The sequence below is a fragment of the Onychostoma macrolepis genome, chromosome 18 (assembly GCF_012432095.1).
Source record: "Onychostoma macrolepis isolate SWU-2019 chromosome 18, ASM1243209v1, whole genome shotgun sequence".
Classification (NCBI taxonomy): domain Eukaryota; kingdom Metazoa; phylum Chordata; class Actinopteri; order Cypriniformes; family Cyprinidae; genus Onychostoma; species Onychostoma macrolepis.
The window spans coordinates 13,955,451-13,974,029 of record NC_081172.1 but is presented as its reverse complement, the minus strand read 5'-3'; the positions used below and the strand labels follow the sequence as shown (position 1 = coordinate 13,974,029).

Below are 18,579 nucleotides of genomic sequence, written 5' to 3'. Positions count from 1 at the left end.
GATTCAAAAATTAGAGTAGAAAAACTGTTATTTTATGATAATTCAATAAAAAACTATTAAAAAAATAATACATAGAAGCAATACCAATCAGGTATATCATATTCAGCCAGTCACCAGTCATTAGCACAAAATAAACCCTGATAGGATTATCAGGACCCAACACGGAGTAATAACATGAAGGATACTCACAAGTTAAATAAACACATGGACATGACATATTGACTGGTATTAAATAATTGCACACTGTAAAAAATGTACCGTAGAATTTACAGGATGTTACTGGCAAAAAAGTTGCCAATAAAATCTTGTAAAAATTATGTTAATTGCTGTAAAATGGATTACAGTATAATACTGCAGAGCAAATCACAGTTAATTGCTGTATGTGAAATACAGTAATTTGTAGTATTTTTTTACAGTAACATTGAATTAAACTTGTAGTTTATATTACAGCAATATTTTGTAATCTCACGACAGTACAGTATTTACCTGGCAACAAAAGTTGCCAATAAAATCCTGTAAATACCCCTAAATCCAAGATGATGTTGTAATAATTTAACAATGAAAATGCTGCAAAGAATAATTTTAACAGTAAACTGTAAAATACTGATTTAAATGAATTATCATGAGAACTATCTTAATACATTTACAAATGAATAAAAACCAAGTCAAAGATGTTGCAAATAAATATTTATTAAAACTGGCAGAAAGACATTGCAAGTCAGTCTTTCAACAGTTAAAATCTTATAAAAATAACATAGCATCACAAAATAACTACAAATAACTGTTATATCACAAAAAAATAAGCCATATTCGCAGTAGAACATTTACTTTCTATAAAAAAATTAAGGTCAATCAACAGAATTTGTATAATTTTGGTTAAAGGATTAAAATAAAATGCTGGAATCAACATTATACCACAAATTCTGTTGTTTGAGCTTATGTTATATTAAATTTAGAATATTCCTGCAAAAGACAATTTAATAAATACATACTGAAAGTCCATCAACTTTCTGAGATGAGCACACACATGAGGGTTGTCCTCTTCTCTGAGACCTTTCCACTTGTTTTGCCTCTTTGTATCCGTCTTGTATCCAGTGAGTGTTGTGATTCCAACAAAACATCTGCACATAAAAACAAGCAGAAGCTTTTACCAGTACTTAAACTAAATAAGCAACCTTTTTCACAAATGAAATTACTCAAGTAAAACATGTTACCTTTGAAATTAATTAAAGTGTGCAAAAGACGCCTGCTCCCGGGACGCCAGACTGAAGTTGTAATAAGACTGAAAATCCAGCCGCAAAGTTGAGGTATGAATTCACAACCATGTGACCCTCGAATAGGCCTAGTCAAAAGCCACTGGGTGCACCTGAAATGAATAAATAGAAGCAATAATGTAACTTACAATACAGTATTTCAATTTAAAATGTAATCTAAAATACAAGTTTATCAAATGATTTACAACAGAATTAATAAGAATTAATACATTACCTAATATAATCAGCTTCAGAGAGTCTTGAAGCATCACACATTTCTCCACATCAGCTGCTATTCTTTGCACCTACAAGAAATAATGAAAATTATCTTGTGATTTCAAAAAAAAAAAATGCATTTACATAAATGAGACCAAAATGAACACCCAAAAAGGCATATATTTTAAAATTAATTTTACATTTGATTAATAAATAATTTATAATGCAAAATTACAACTGTGTTATGACATTAATGTTTTACATAAATTTTGAAATTACAAATAAGAAACGTTGTAAAAATGCAATTTTTTTTACCGTGAAACTAAACCGCCATTAGGTGGCAGCAAATAATTTGAGTCAATTGAGTCATTCATTGAACCGATTCGTTCAGGATGCTGAATCATTCAGTAAAAACACTGCAGAGTTTTGCTTTTGATCTTTGTTTGGAACGATTTTCGTTGGTGAAATAAAACAACAGTCAATATTGTGTCTAAAAAGTAAGTAACTTAATGTTAACTAATTGTTTATTGAACTACGTAAAATTTGCAATCGTGATAATCAGCAACAGATGATCTGTTGTTGATATTGTTACAGATCACTTGGTATGCTACTTAACAATATCATGTGTTATAAATAAACTCATCAGTTTGAACATTTACCTCATGTTTCTTCTGTGAGTTTATGTGTGCTGTTAAGGTTATTTGTTTGTTGAATGTAACATTAGCAAAATCAGAATCAGTCTTGCGATTCGATGCTTCCCTAGTTATTATTTTTTTTCACTCAAGTTTTAATCAGGCTAACTTGTCTACGCAAGCAGTGATAACACCTGCTTCTTGTAAATTAATTACAGTTGACATGGAAATATACAGTTAACAACTGTAAAACCTTATTTGACCCATAATGCATTGCGAATTACAGCTAAATCTTGTAAAATGTTTAAACAGTAAAATTCTGTAAAATTTTGCTGTAGAAACTACAGCAATTTTTTACAGTGCATAATTGTAATTGTACATTATACCTTAATGTTTCTGCTAAGAAGAAAATATCCAACTACAATATACATTGCAAAACAATTAGCTTAACAACAAGATGAATACTGTTATATATTAATACTGAAGTCCTCTGAGGTCATTTGGACAACAATCACTAATTAAGGTGCAAGATGGCACTAGTTGCGGTTGTATGAAACAAGACTGCGAGTTTGGCTTTTGAAATGAGAGACATGAAAGTTGTGCCGGTTTCAGTTACCCAAGTGGACTGATATAAAGTGTTGAAAAGGTTGACACTAAGTATTACAAAATATCAGATTGTGCAATTTCCAATCAGAATAGAGTATTCTATAGAGCCATGTAATCAGAAAAATCAATATCAATTTAAAGGGATTGTTCACCCAAAAATGAAAATTCTGTCATTAATTACTCACCCTCATGTCGTTCCAAACCCGTAAGGCCTTTGATCAACTTTGAAACATAAGTTAAGGTATTTTAATGAAATCCGAGAGCTTTCTGACCCTGCACAGACAGCAAGGCTCCTACCATGTTCAAGGTACAGGAAGGTTGTAATGCATCCTTCCTGTACTCTTGTGAATGCATGTCGACTGACACCGAAAAGAATATACGGAATAAAATATTATCGTAGCTTCATAAAATTAAGGTTGAACCACTATTTTAACAATGTCCTTACTACCTTTCTGGGCCTTGAACATGGTAGTTCCGTTGCTGTCTATGCAGTTTCAGAAAGCTCATGACATGAGGGTGAGTAATTAATGAGAGAATTTTTGGGTGAACATTTCCTTTAAATAATATAAATAATAATTAAAAAAAAACTAATATTCCCCAGACATTCAGGAATTAAGAAGTGTGATGAAAATGTACTGTAAAATCAAAGTCAAAAATTCGCATAGAGCCTGTATAACTTTGTGGGGGTTTTGTCTCATTTCAAAAGCACATTCATTAGTTAAGCAGTTAAAAAGTACAACTTTCATGACCCACAATGCAAGGCTCAGCAAGTCAGTGCGTTCTCATTGTCTCCTTATTAGAGCACGCCCCCAGCTGCCTCAGCCCTGGCGAAGGGCCAAAGCGGGGCCAGCTTTGCTCTGATCTGGGCTTCTTTGTGAGGCGAGGAGTGTAGAAAGTTTTGCTGGGGCTGCTGTCCTAGAGCCATGTTGGAATGTTAGAACAGCAGAGGAGGTGCAGAGGAGGGATGTGACCCTGCCGTGTGATGTGTGTGCAGGGGTCATGCCGTGAGGTTAGCCAGATTATAAATAAAGCCGAGCTTGATCTCTTTGCCATGGCGATGAGGAGTTGCAGAAAGGTGAATGCCAGCGCTAGAAGCAGAGTTGTAAAAGCCCACCCGCACTTGCTCCAAACCCTTGGCTCAAGGCACCGAGGCAACATATGTGAGATGGATGTTACTCTATATGGTGCTGGGTAGAAAACCCAGTAGAGTCCTGTATCGAAAATGTGTCCTGTAGGCTTCCTAACCCTAAGTGCTCCAAAATCGGTTCGAGAATGATATTAAATGTTAAAGGTGCTATCTGCAATAAAGATTTCATTTTTTCAAGCGTTGCGTTTTACAAGGAATGTAATCCAAAGAAAAAAGGGCCTTGTTGTAGTTTAGTTCTCGACGCTCATGGGAGTAGTTTTTACATTCCATGAGAAACCCAGTAGGAATGCAAAGTCACAGAAGAGGTTGTCCAAGGCTCATTTGTTTGGCTAAAGGCAAATAAGTTGTGGGAGGTGAATGATTTTGGGTCATTGCGTGTATGTAGTTCATGGACAGAACCAGATAAAGAGCGGTATCACATTCACCAAGGCCCAACTGATCCAAGGAGACAGAGAAAGATAGAAAAAGACAGCAGGAGAGGCAAACAAAATCAAGTCTACTTCAACTAGCCTCCTGATTATGTCTTGCTTAGACCCCTTGTTAACCTCCTGATGTAAAAACTTTTTCTTTTATAATTCTTAAAGTGCAAGCATCCGATAACCATGTTTTAGTGTAGTGCAGTTTTTGACAACCTACTAATTATATACTCAATGTGGCATTGTCCAGCTTTGTGTTACATGTCATTTAGTCTGTTCTTAAGAATGAAGAAATCCCCCAAGTAGAAATGGATAGACTGTTACCTTTGGGGAAATTAGCATGGTAAATGAATATTAACTTGCAGATGGTTGGGTATAGGGCACAGCAGTAGCTCCTAACTAACAATTGATTAACTTGTAAATTCCCATCGCCCAGCTGTTGTTCAGGCTGTTTACCATAAAGAACAGAAAAAGGGGGGCAGAGAGAGGATCCAGATGCTACGGGTACAGAGGCAAAGGCAATCTGTCATTGTTGAGAACTAACACTGATGGATGCTGCTTTGAATGGGTATTGGTTTTAGTTAAACATGACAGAGTGAAGAATGATATGTCATTGGTCACACAGGTCTGACAACAACTCGGCACTGGGTTTATTTTCCGCCTAAGACTTCCTGACAATGTACCAGCAGCAAGTCAAGTCAAACAGTTTTCTTTCTTCCATTCTTTTCTTTTTTTGTATGAATGAGTTTAGGTAAGGGGAAACAAAAATGATGAACAATGCGGTATCATATAATATATATAAAATTTTAAATTTGCATTTTAAGCACTTAATGTCCTTAAACCTTAAAGTTTTTTTACTACAATTTTTTTTTCAAATAAAAAACAATACTATTTTAAATACAATTTTTTTTTTTTTTATAAATTAATGCTTTTATTCAGCAAGGATGCAGTAAATTGATCAAAAGTGACAGTAAAGACATTTATAATGTTACATAACACACACACACACACACACACACATATATATATATATATATATATACAGTGGGGCAAAAAAGTATTTAGTCAGCCACCAATTGTGCAAGTTCTCCCACTTAAAAAGATGAGAGAGGCCTGTAATTTTCATCATAGGTATACCTCAACTATGAGAGACAAAATGAGAAAAAAAAAATCCAGAAAAATCACATTGTAGGATTTTTAAAGAATTTTATTTGCAAATTATGGTGGAAAATAAGTATTTGGTCAATAACAAAATTTCATCTCAATACTTTGTTATATACCCTTTGTTGGCAATGACAGAGGTCAAACGTTTTCTGTAAGTCTTCACAAGGTTTTCACACACTGTTGCTGGTATTTTGGCCCATTCCTCCATGCAGATCTCCTCTAGAGCAGTAATGTTTTGGGGCTGTCGCTGGGCAACACAGACTTTCAAGATTTTCGATGGGGTTGAGATCTGGAGACCATCCAAATGCTCTCTAGCAAACTTCAGACGGGCCCGGACATGTACTGGCTTAAGCAGGGGGACACGTCTGGCACTGCAGGATTTGAGGCCTTTGTTACTTTGGTCCCAGCTCTCTGCAGGTCATTCACTAGGTCCCCGTGTGGTTCTGGGATTTTGCTCACAGTTCTTGTGATCATTTTGAACCCACGGGTGAGATCTTGCGTGGAGCCCCAGATCGAGGGAGATTATCAGTGGTCTTGTATGTCTTCCATTTTCTAATAATTGCTCCCGCAGTTGATTTCTTCACACCAAGCTGCTTACCTATTGCAGATTCAGTCTTCCCAGCCTGGTGCAGGTCTACAATTTTGTTTCTGGTGTCCTTTGACAGCTCTTTGGTCTTGGCCATGGTGGAGTTTGGAGTTGGACTGTTTGAGGTTGTGGACAGGTGTCTTTTATACTGATAATGAGTTCAAACAGATGCCATTAATACAGGTAATGAGTGTAGGACAGAGGAGCCTCTTAAAGAAGAAGTTACAGGTCTGTGAGAGCCAGAAATCTTGCTTGTTTGTAGGTGACCAAATACTTATTTTACAGAGGAATTTACCAATGAATTCTTTAAAAATCCTACAATGTGATTTTCTGGATTTTTTTTCTTCTCATTTTGTCTCTCATAGTTGCGGTATACCTATGATGAAAATTACAGGCCTCTCTCATCTTTTTAAGTGGGAGAACTTGCACAATTGGTGGCTGACTAAATACTTTTTTTGCCCCACTGTATATATTCTAAAACATATTAAAATAAAAACAGTATTTTACTGTTTAATTATTATAATTCATAATGCCTTATTGAGAATAAGTGACTTATTTCAAAGACAATCTTACAGACTCCAAACTTTTGAACAGTAGTGTGTATATTATTTTGGTTATAAACTTTTGAAATTAAGTAGTTTGGTAGTCAGTTTCAATTCCCACCAAAAACTATATATGTTATCTATGCACAGTGCACAAAAGTCTGGAATACACATTGCGACAACCCTCTAAAAACACTGAGCTGATGTGTTATAGCACACACATGGGAAATACATAATTTGGATGAAATTCTTAGATCAGCACAGCTCGGCTTCCAAACAGGCCAGAACGAGTCGTGAAGCATTGGATGGTCTGCTGCACCTTGACACCCCGACCCTCAGTTCCTCAGGGTGAGGCCAAGTACATGTGGACCTTCCATCCAGCTGCACAGGATCAGACGTACAGCATGTGAGAGACACCGCTAGGGACCCTGCATGACAACAGGCCAATCCATGACCCGACAGGCAGGCCTCCTAAGCCGGCCCCAGGTGACGTCTGGTCAGCCAAACACAAGGGCAGAGTCTGGGGAGTGTCTCCATGGGATTGTATAAACAACACTTCTGCAGAACTCATCTCCCACTGGCTGCCAAATCTCGTTAATGTTTCATCTCCAAACCATAAGAGTATCAGGAGTCATAACACATATTTGAGGAGGAAATATAGATGATGGACTGCAACTGTATTTTCTTGCCTTTCATATTATGGAACATTGAAAACACCCTGGGCACATTGTTATGATATGTATTTTGTGAGGTCCCCTAACAAGAAATCAATTGCTTTTTTCCATTTAAAAAGCCTTGGAATGAAAATCCATTGCTACAAGCAAACGATTAAGTCGTGGTTTTGTTAATACATGCCAATTAACAAACCAACATGTATTAAAAAAATACTAATCATAAAAGTGTAGTTATTTTTCAAATTTATAATAGTACTGTACATCTAGTTATTTTATGCTAATATTTAATAAACGAGACACCAAGCCAATATATTTACAAAACATACACACGTGCATTAATATAGAAGCTACATGGCATAATTTCCTTCTATCTGTATGCAACTCCAGGTGTCCGTTGTTTAAATGAGCACTGTCAGGTCACATTGGAGGTTATTGGAAAAAGGTCGAGTAAATGTTAATTCATGTTAATATGGCAATTATATCAGCGCTACTAAAATGCACAGTATAGATCATTATTCAGGTATTGCTTGTAAACCACAGATTTTACATCGCAATACATGGACTGAGTGTAAAACTATTTTCCCTTTCTGCGGTGTACTGGGAATTGTACTTTATAAAACAGTATGGTATTCCTTGCAAATACATATGTTTTCTACCTAAACAATGGGGAATTATAGAAGACTAAATAGCCCGATCTGTAGGCGGATGTGAGATGCGGCCCTTTAAGAGCGAAGAGCTCTCTGATCGAAGCCCTTGAGGCTGCACTGCTCTTGGACATAACCACTGATGGCAGCAGGTGAAAGAGTACAGGAAGAAGGACTCACTGCTTTGGTCGAAAGGTAGGTGGGTGAAAGAAGAAAAGTAGCTGAGAAGCTTTTCAGCCGGTGAGCTTCAGATGGGAAGACCCTGGAGGAAACAGGAGAAAGCCATTAATAACCACAGTATCACAGTGATCTATTTGCATGAATGAGCTACAAGCGGATAATGAACTAGCTTTAACGTTTCTCCTTTTCTCCGCGTAGCTGTCTCTTTGCCTCCTTCCAAGCTTGTAGCGCACCACTGGGAGAGCTCTCGCCTGTACAAAACAGCATGACAAATCAATGCCTTATTCCAAAATCAAGGGAAAAGGTTATTCTCTGTCTCCACGGGATTCGGCGCTCCCCTGTATCTTTTGCCCTCCCCTTCTCCATCTAAAACCAAACAAACCTCAGTCTTACCCACACTCCCTAATTAAGAGTAGGGCAGTGGGGCGTTTTTTTTGTCTTTTTGGTTACGCTTGCAGTGCTAGTGTGGGGAGTGTGAAAACAGATCTGATGGACTGCATGCCCCCGGCTCTACTCCGCCCAGGCTCCAGCAGGTACGGCAGCATGATTGACAGCTCTCAGGTCAGCCACCCATCTTCCAGACTGTTGTAGGGTGGGCGTTAAAGAGATTTGGAATGCCTAGGACCCTGATTGCTTTATAGCTGGGCTGTCAGAGTCATTGTATGGGTTGGTATTATTAGGGTTTGCCATCTCTCCCCGTCTGGGAGGCGTCACGTTCGCTGCTCTCAACATAAAGAGGCAACACCACACCATTTATATCTCTTCTTTCTCTTTGGCTGAAAGAAAGAGAGAGGGAGAGAGGGTGAGAAAGAGAAATAGAGAAAAAAGAAGAAGGGAAACAGAATCGTTAGTGTCCCTTGAGAAAGCAACCAAATGCGGTGGAACTCACACCAAACGTTCTTTGTCTTTGACAATACAGAATTTTCAATCAATACTGCAGCAGCTTGTGCAAAATACACAGATTCAATGAAGCTTATTTTTACTATATACTTAGCAGGTAAAGAGTCAACAAAAATATAATTTGTATTTATTTAATTAATATTTAGCATCCAGCAATTTTATGGTCACAGTGTTTTGTTTAAAGAAGAGATTTGTTGAGCAAGTAGTAATTTCTTGTCAGATTTACAAATTATTTTGGAATTTTATTCCAACCAAAACATTTGCTGAAGATTCAAATTCTTCCCTTACTTTCCCTTACGTTTATTTCAATTTTACATTTTTTTTTTTTTGGTTCTTAAAAAAAAGGGAACCAGACAAGTGAAATAATACCTGTAATATGCAACACATTATATTACGCATGTTGCATTTGAAAAATAGTAATAATTAATAAAAGCAAAAAACATTCCTGCAATAAACATTTATGTTAATTTATAACACAACATATGTTAGTTCTTCCTTTGGCATTTTTTTTCTCCAGTCATCTCATTCCCGCAGGTAAAGATAGTGTGCATCGGTCCTAAAAAAACAAGCAAGAATACATGTTCTTTTTTTTTTTTTTTACCCCCATCTCTTCCCTCCCCTCTTAATTCCCCAGGCGGGGATGACAGACTGACAGGTTGCTGCAGGTCAGTGGAGCAGTGGCCCTTCTCTCCCTGGGACTGGGCCGATAGTCCATACAGGTCCCCGACACTCCTGGCTTCCTCATGTTTTTTTGCTGGAACCCTGCCGATGACTCGACGGTGTACCAGCCTCCTTGGAGACATGACAATGGGCGGGGTGCTGCGTCGCCGACTCACACCTTTCTGGTCAACGCCTTTCTGCGTCCCTGTGGGGTAAGCCGGGGCCAGCACCACTCACTCACTCAGCCTATCCACCCCCCCTTTCCCGCTAGCACATAGGACATCCCGGCTTCAGTCGGGCCCCGGCGCCCTGGCACGGGCAGCCCTGTGAGATTTGCCGGGATACGGCGCCTGAGATGTCGGTTCAGACCTGCGAGTCTGGGCAGGGCCTGAGAGGGGCGGCGGCGCGCTGGGACGGCCCAGACTGTGGCTGCAGATCATGCTCCATTATGTTTGGACTCAGGGGGTGTGAAAGCATTGCGGTCCCCAACGTCTCTCCTCCTAAAAGATCATCAGTTGGCTGTAGCTGGAGGCAATTGCGGCCCCTAATTCACTTCATTATCCCCATGTCTTTGTTTGGGCTTTTTGGGATGTGCTTTTGTGGTACGCAACGTTACCGTATATTCCGTAACGTCTGGCGGCTTCTCTGATGGAAAACGTGTGAGGAATAGGCGGTAGCGCATCCGGTGCTGACACCGGTATTGATTTGAACAAGTCGTGACTCCTCCGCCACGTGTCTGTATGTCTTTTCATCTGAGAAATAAGTGTTAGTCTCTTCCTCACTGTACTCCATTGTGTCCTCAGCAGTTGCCATATTGATTTTGTTTTTTCTTTGAGTCCTCCCATTGTCTGTGCCCTTTACCGCTGGGATTAATCTAATTGTTTATCTCTGAATCTTTTTCCTGCCTTCACTCCCTTCTGCCTCATTATGTGCCAAGATTTGACAAGTTGAGTCTCCACACTCTCCAATCGCATTTTACAACATGTCGATCTTCAGAACACTACAGATGGCCTGCCTCTCAGCAGACCCTCCCACATGGAATGTAACAAACATGACAACGCTGCACATTCTAACATGGCAACACGCATACACGTTCACACGCATACACAAACACACATCCACACTGGCATATACTGTTGGATGCACTCAAGCACACAAACACGCAAGCGTTCGCACAAGCAACACGTTGCGAGATGCAGACGCGCACAGACGCACTGACCAATCCTTTGCGTTAATACGGGATTGAGAAAAAAAAAATCAGCTTTTCCTCACATCCCTGTGAATTTCAAAGAGAAATTCCAGTGGGTGCACTCGAGGAGATGACAATATGCGCAACATCTCCGAACGCTTGTCAGTCCACGTGGTAAAGTCGACAGCATTGTAAGCACACAATGCTGAAGAAATATATAAATAATGCCAGCCAAAAAGACACAACTGTCAAAGAGCTTCGTCTCTCCAGACTGAGGGGACGTACAGGCAGCGATCTTTTTCCACTCGCTTTGTGTTTCATCTTTTTTTCTCTCCCGTTGTTTTTTTCAACTGCATCCCGAACGCTCTTGGGCCCATGGAAGCCCTGTGGTCAGGTTTTATCAGTGAGTTAACTCTACAGAAGTGGGCCAGATCAATACAGGCATTCTCTGAGAGACGGGGTGCAGTCGGAGCCTTGTGCATGTAGATATGTGTGTGCGTACGAGTGCCTTCAGGAGCAGATCGATGGGCTGACAGGGGCTCCGCTTTGTTCTCACACAGTGCTCAGATGTTCGACGTGCTTTACATGATTGCTTAAAGGTTTTTGTTCGCCGTCTTGTTTGTTTGCTACATACTTTTTTTCTGTCTGCTTATTCTTCATTATGCACTTTGCTAGCACAGCAGAGTTTACAACTAGTTATTGTTTTTATTGTCAGGTTTCCTCTTTATAATAAAAGACTTCAGATATATGGCTCTACAGAACAATGGGGAACGCTTGTATTCTCGGATAGTAAACCAGTGGAAATCTGAGCACAGTGCTACATGTCAAACAGTATTGGTCATAGTGATACACGATTGACCCTTTGCTAAACCTTGCCTTAAAATGTTATGGACCAACTGAACCTTAGCAACTGTTGCCATCTGCCATTTTCTCAGCTTTTGCTCTATGGACAATCTGTCTTTATTTAATTGTAAACACAATTTTATGGAAATTGTCCAAAAATACATTAAAAGTGGATACAAAGTTATTTTCAGATTTTCCAATGAATATTTCAAATTGTGTATTGAATTGGGTAATTTGAGTGTAGAAAGTTCACAGTACCATAGTGAATATGTGGTAGGAACAGTTCTGTTCATGTGCATTAATGTGATTGCTTTCAAATTAGGCTTTTCTTTTTTCAGTTGACTGTGAGAAGCATTTTGCTCTATTAGCAGTCTCTACAGCTCTGTTAGCAGCCTCTTTTTTTAAATCACGTTACTGCGTAATTTAACAATTTCGGCAGATAAAAGTGCTCAATTTATGTCACAATTAATTCCTGCTTATAAGAAAAATATGCAATCAGTTTTTAGCACTTTAGGAGCACATTTTACAAAAAAAATCACATTAATCTCTAGTTAATTACTATGGGATGTTCTACAAAGCTCATCTGAGTTAGCAACAGTAACAAAGAGGGGCGGAGCTAAGAAAAGGGTCAATTGCATTTTTAAGTGATTTTTTACTTTAGAACACACAATTGACTGCAATTTACGATCATTTTAGAATAGAATTGACTATTTCCAATATGTAGTTGTTGTAAATCATAAAAGAAAAGTAAATGAGGTATCACAATTTTTGCATGATAAATAATAATATCTACCCAAACTACTTACAAAATAATAAGCAAAATCAACAGGCCTCTTGTACACAAAAACGAGATGTCGTCCAACAAAATTCGCCCACTCCACTTCTAAACAACTGTCATAATAAGTGCTTGCAAGAGTGGCTGAAGCTTGAGAATAAGTGTCCGCATACTTGCTATGCACAATTCTTCATCTGAAGAACTATTTTCGTCCCCTGACAGGGTTGGCCTTTGACACCCTTTGTCATCTTTTGAGTCTAAAGAATTTTTTTTTTTTTTTGCGCCAAATTCACCCACTTCCAGTGTGGCCCGCACGGTCACCTAAAGCAAGTTAAGCACTTGCCTCTCTAAATAAGCTGCCTGAAATTACTTATAATAAGAACTTGTGTGTGTAGGCTGGCCCTCCACTGAAAGGCGTTGACCACCGGGGACAAGTAGGTGTCAATAGATCTAGTCTCCGAGCCTGTGGGACTTTCAGAAGCATGAGCTCTTCTTCAGGCCTTAATAAGACAGCACAGATGCGCCCTTGTCTGAGTGTGGCCTCTGTGTCTTATTGTACTTTGGCCTCCCAACCACGGAGCCCCCTAACAGGGCAGGGCCGGGACCACGTTGGTTGTGTAAGAGGGTCTCATTAAGAGAGGCAAACGAAAACTGGGGTCAAGGTACATAAAGGTGCCCTGAGCTAAGGAGCATGCCGCTAAGATGAGCTAGGAGCTTCTCCACAGTTCAGGGCCGCCCCTCCAGACCTCTGGCCCTTCCTGCCGTGACCTCCTATCTCCAGCATTATTTGATGAAGCAGAGCTTGATAATTATTTTGCGTGGATGGAGAAGAGGGCAAGGGTGTGAAAGGAGAATGTCATTCGGAGGGAAAGGATAGCAGGGGACGACAGAGAAGAGAAAGAAAACCAGAAGAGGAGAGAAGAGAGAAGAGAAAAAAAAGATCAAAAGCAGGCCTTTCGCTTTTCATGCCTCAGAAGGCTCCAAAGAGGATAAGGAACAATCAGGCCTTGGGTCTCCTGTCCTCTCTAGCAATTAGACTCAGCTGATGAAGTGAATAGGATGAATGGCAGGGTTCAAGGCCTTTCTAGGATTCACACAACAGGGTGTGTTTTTCCCCTTCTCCTCCTTTATCTCTTTCTCCCCTCCGAGTGGCACAAATGCAGCTGAAATATTTCCAAATGAAGACAATGTGGTCCAAGGTGCCAAATCTTAATCACGGTGGCTGATGAGACTGAAGAGGAGAAAGAAAAGAGGGGAGGGAGGGAGAGAGGGTGTGAGAGCTGCTCAGGAGAACAAACACATACATTCAATGCAGTGCATCTTTGCACCTTATCAAACCCCCCCTACCCCACCCCACCACAAAAAAAAGAAGGATTTACGTCTCAAAATCCCCTTTGTGCGTTTGCCGTTGTTCGGGTATACCAAAGAAAACAAATAAGAGCAAGGGAAAAATGTATCTTTCGCATCACGACAATCGCCACAGTGCTCTAGACTGAATGCACCTCGCAGATGGCGCTTTGTCTGAAACTGATAGTACCCTGAAAATCTGGATGTGAATGTACGGCGACTACAGACTCTAGGCATTCTAGGACAGATAATATTGCGTTTACCGCTCAATCCCGTAAATAAATTGCCACATTGTAAATCCACATGTGCTCCGTAACGACCGGGGACAGTGGAATTCGGCGAAATCCGCAATAACAATAAACACAGCAATCAGTCTCCCTTTAACCTTTACTCCTTTTTTTCTAGATCATTCCTCCTATTCTATTTCATTTAACCCAAACTTAATTTACCATGAGCGTGAGGCTTTTTTTCCCACCAACCCCTCTGGTGTGTTTTTTCAGCCATTCCTAATACAGTATATGGCAGTAAGTGGTCCGGAGGCCCGGTCCATGCCGCCACACTGCACTAAAACCTTAAGATGCTTAGTGATATTCTTTAATCTGGCCCACTGATAATGTGTTTAAAGGAGCAATTCAGCTTTCCAAACTTTGAGGGTTCAAAGTCTCTGAGGCATGGGGTCAGAATGCCAATGAGCTAAATAAAGAGTAGCCAGAATGGGCTTTGGGAAGGATTTGAAACTTGGGCTTCTCAATCTCTTTGATCTAAATAGAGTTTCAGGCCACAATGATGCAGAATATCAAATGCTAAGAACTGCGACTCGGCCCGCATTTGCTGTGTTTGGTATGTTGAAGCCACGGAATGCTCAATAGTGTTTACATAATGAGCTTATTTCGGCAGTACATTTGGAGGGGGCATTTTTGTAGAGAAGAGAAGAGAAGAGAAGAGAAGAGAAGAGAAGAGAAGAGAAGAGAAGAGAAGAGAAGAGAAGAGAAGAGAAGAGAAGAGAAGAGAAGAGAAGAGAAGAGAAGAGAAGAGAAGAGAAGAGAAGAGAGGTTGCTCATATAATGCACTGGCTCTTAATTGTGCATCTTAAAAGAGCTCATATACTTCATTATTTATTAGTAACTTACATTAAGAAGAAGTATTCTGTCTTTAATGGTGCACTCCTAATCTGTACAGGATATAATATATTACAGTGACGTGCTCCTCATATTATTGGTAAACAGTCTATTGTTATTAATAATAATATTTTAAAATGCTGGATTAATTTAGTAATTTCTATTTTAATTGAATTATCAGAATGTCACAATCAGAGCAAACTAATTTATTTTGTTTTTAATTTTCATCCAGCCTTTAATTGTCATTAAGCAACTAAGTGAACAAAAGAATATTATTAACTCGTAATTGACAGAAAGATCACTGAAGGACATAAAAAAAGTGCTGCACCAACAACAGCTGAGTACACAAAACAATGCAGTATTTGTTTTCATAAGAAAACAAATTTCAATCACTGTAATTGTTTAAATCAGAATTCACCTTTTCAACAAGAAAGTATTTACATTCTGCACAAAGGGCAATTAAGGTTATGCTTCTGTTAGAATAAACCTAAGCTTGGAAGTGTATGTGATTACACATATTATTATTAATTTGACTATTTACATTTTTAAAAGCACTTCAATCTCTTAGACATTTTGATTTATGTTATTTTGCTACATAACCTCTCTCTCTCTCTCTCTCTAAGTGTGTAATGGACAAATAAATCAGGCAGAGTACAATTATAGTAATTAATTATAATAATTAATTAATTTAGGTTACAAAAATGTGTACTCCAAATCAGATTGTGTAATATCATACCCCCATATATCCTAAAACGAACCCATTGTTTTAAATGACAGAGTCATTGATTCCATAATTGTACTTGTAGTTTGTGTGAAGATCATTCCGAATAACACCAATGATATGTGAATGGGAAGTGAGGATGCTCTAGATAATAGCTGTCTATTTTTAATTGTTCACATATTTTTTCTTTTCCTCAGTGACATGGCCATTACTTGGCAGTCAACACTTATCGGCAAAATCGTCCAGGATTAATGGTCTAACTTGGGCTGGTAAAAAAAATGTTGAAGTTGTCCCGATTATCAGTGAAGGAAAAAGAATAATGGTTATTTGTCATTGTGTTAGGCTGAAAGAAAGAGTAATCTAACAAAACACAAAGTTAAGTACACTATTAACCCTTCATCGGGAACACATTTAGTGGGGGAAGAGGATGCCCAGATTGCTTTGTGTACGGCTCTGTTGCTTTTCTATAGTTGCCAGTAGCGAGGCTTGAAAAAAGGACAAAGGGTCATCTCAATCTCCAAAAAATTACCAAGGTTAGTTCCCATTCCAAATTAAGACTTACATAATGACATTACCAGATAATCACACCTTGTTTACTTGAAGCATGTAGCATATGAAAAGCCTAATTTAGAACCAAGGACATCAAAAAACGAACATAAGATCTATTCATCATTCATGTTAATGATCTGTATGTCTCCATTTCAGATATAACTTGTACGTTTTCATTATACATTATGTTTTGAAGGCACTTATTTCTCAAGTCAGCAGGGTTTACCAATGTAGCCTGTTTGTCAAAATATATGCAGAATTCAATAACTGCAATCAGACATTTCCTTACATAAATAAGCAAGACATATTCTGTATGTACATATAAATACAAAAATAAATATTTATAGATACATGTTTAATACGTCCTCACTGTAAAGGATGTTATCATACAAAGAAAGTCTGATTTGGTGCTTAGGGTTTACTTTATCAAGCCCTTAGTTGAATTCAGATGCATTGTCTGACAATAAATGATACGAATCAGCTATAAGATTTCCCAGTATGATATTTAAAAGCGCTGAACACTACCGCCTGTAACCATGGTCACCCCAGCGTGGCCCACAGGACAGACAGGTCGTGACTTCCTGAGAGGGGGGCTATCTGTATGGCAGTGTTTCCTCTTCATCCCAGCCGCAGAGAGCAGCCATGTCCCTGCCTCATTAATCTTTAACAATAATTTTTCTTGTCTCCTTCCTTGGAAGTATCTATTAGCTGCTCACTGCTATCTGTTTGTGGGCTATTTTCTTCCCTTTTTCCCCATGAATGTTTGATATATTGGAGAGAGAATGATTGTTCACTGCAATGAGGCCAGCCCATGGCCCCAGTAAGACAAATTGCTCTATAACGCCTAAATGGCAGTCAATGATAACTCATTGTAAGGAGTGTAAGTGACTTCCAATGGAGTGGCTGGAGAAACTGAGAGTAATGGTGGTGCATGGGTGAAAAATAGATGTTTGGTTCTCTGTAATTACTCCATTAGGGGGCTCTCTGTTAATCCACCAAACCACAGCAAGTGTTTTCACAGGAGTTCCCAGTAAATACAACTGGATGGACACAAGAGGATCCGTTTGTTTCCTTTATTTTCCTTTTTCTTTCTTTCTTTTTCTTTTTTAAAACTAGAGTGCTGTAAAAATGCAACATTTGCTAACACCTTTGGGACTGCGTACGTATCTGGCTGATCTCCTTTTAAAACAGCAATAAATAAATGCAAAACGAATAAAATTATTTCCAAGAGCAGTTCTGCCTCATCATATACTGAAGACCTACACGTGTCTGGGCAGATTTGACCCTCTCTATTCCTCCCCAATGTGAGAGCTGTTCAACTAGAAAGGAAAGCGCTAGCAGGACAAAAGAGGACAATCTGTCCTTTCAGGAACCTAAGTAACTCACCCTTCCCATCACCAGACACACATAATGATAACAATTTTTAGACCATTTGGTGTCTGCTCCCACTGCCTGTAGCACTCTGGACAAAGACTAAGCAAAAACTGCAGCAATATGGTCTTAAGGGTTTGATTTGACCAAACAATCTGCTTTCTTAAGTAGACTTTTAAAAACACAGCTACAAGCAATGCCCACAGCTTTGCCACTAAGTCGAGAGTCGACCCTATGCCCTTCTCAGACTGTACATCCCATCTGCTTGTATGCCCATCTTGAATTCACTATGATGGGTTTAAACCTGTATCACTCTCGCTCTAATTTCTGCTAACCTGCGCTCGTCTTTTACATTTCACAAAAAAAAAAAAATCACTGTGTCACTATCTAAACTGTTGGGTTGTGACCCAAAGATGGGTCACAGGTCTAAAAGTGGCCCTGAAAACAGGGAAAAACAAGCAAATAATAAAATGTAAATAAAGCACAATTAATAAGCTTACCAACTTTCAAAAGGAAGGAGGAAAACCTTCCAATGCCTTTTGTTTTTGACGGCAAATCAAAATCTACAGTATTTCAATGCAAATTCATCTGTCACTTGGTAGAATCTAGACAGGCAGATGCCCTCATCCTCAAAAACCATGAATAACTGCAAGGTGAAGGGAAATACGATCCAGACTACAGCAAATACAACTACAATGTATTTTGTGCGTGTATTATTGCATGAAAGTACTGAAATTCAATTTTGTGCAATAAATAGTTTTGGGCCCTGAAGCAAAACCATTAGAGAATCACTTATCTAAGCCACAATGATTCTGAACATTATATGAACATTACAGGGGCAAGCTTTGTTGAAGACTAAAAACATTCTACTGTACTAACCCAAAAGATGTCAAAAGACATATGTGGTGTTCACACACACACACACACACACACACACACACACACACACACACATATATATATATATATAGTGTATAACATATAGACTTATATATGTCTGTATATATTAAAATAATAAAATAATTACATTCGCTATTTTAATGTAT

General features: G+C 38.8%; 1 long non-coding RNA gene across 1 annotated transcript; it reads right to left on the bottom strand.

Moving 5' to 3' along the window:
• Positions 1-904: 904 nt before the first annotated feature.
• Positions 905-9,180, bottom strand: LOC131524362 (uncharacterized). Its single transcript, XR_009266972.1, has 4 exons — positions 8,061-9,180; positions 1,489-1,558; positions 1,215-1,366; positions 905-1,121 (listed from the first exon to the last, which is right to left on the bottom strand). It is a non-coding gene; the product is annotated as an uncharacterized LOC131524362 (long non-coding RNA).
• Between the last annotated feature and the right edge of the window lie 9,399 nt (positions 9,181-18,579).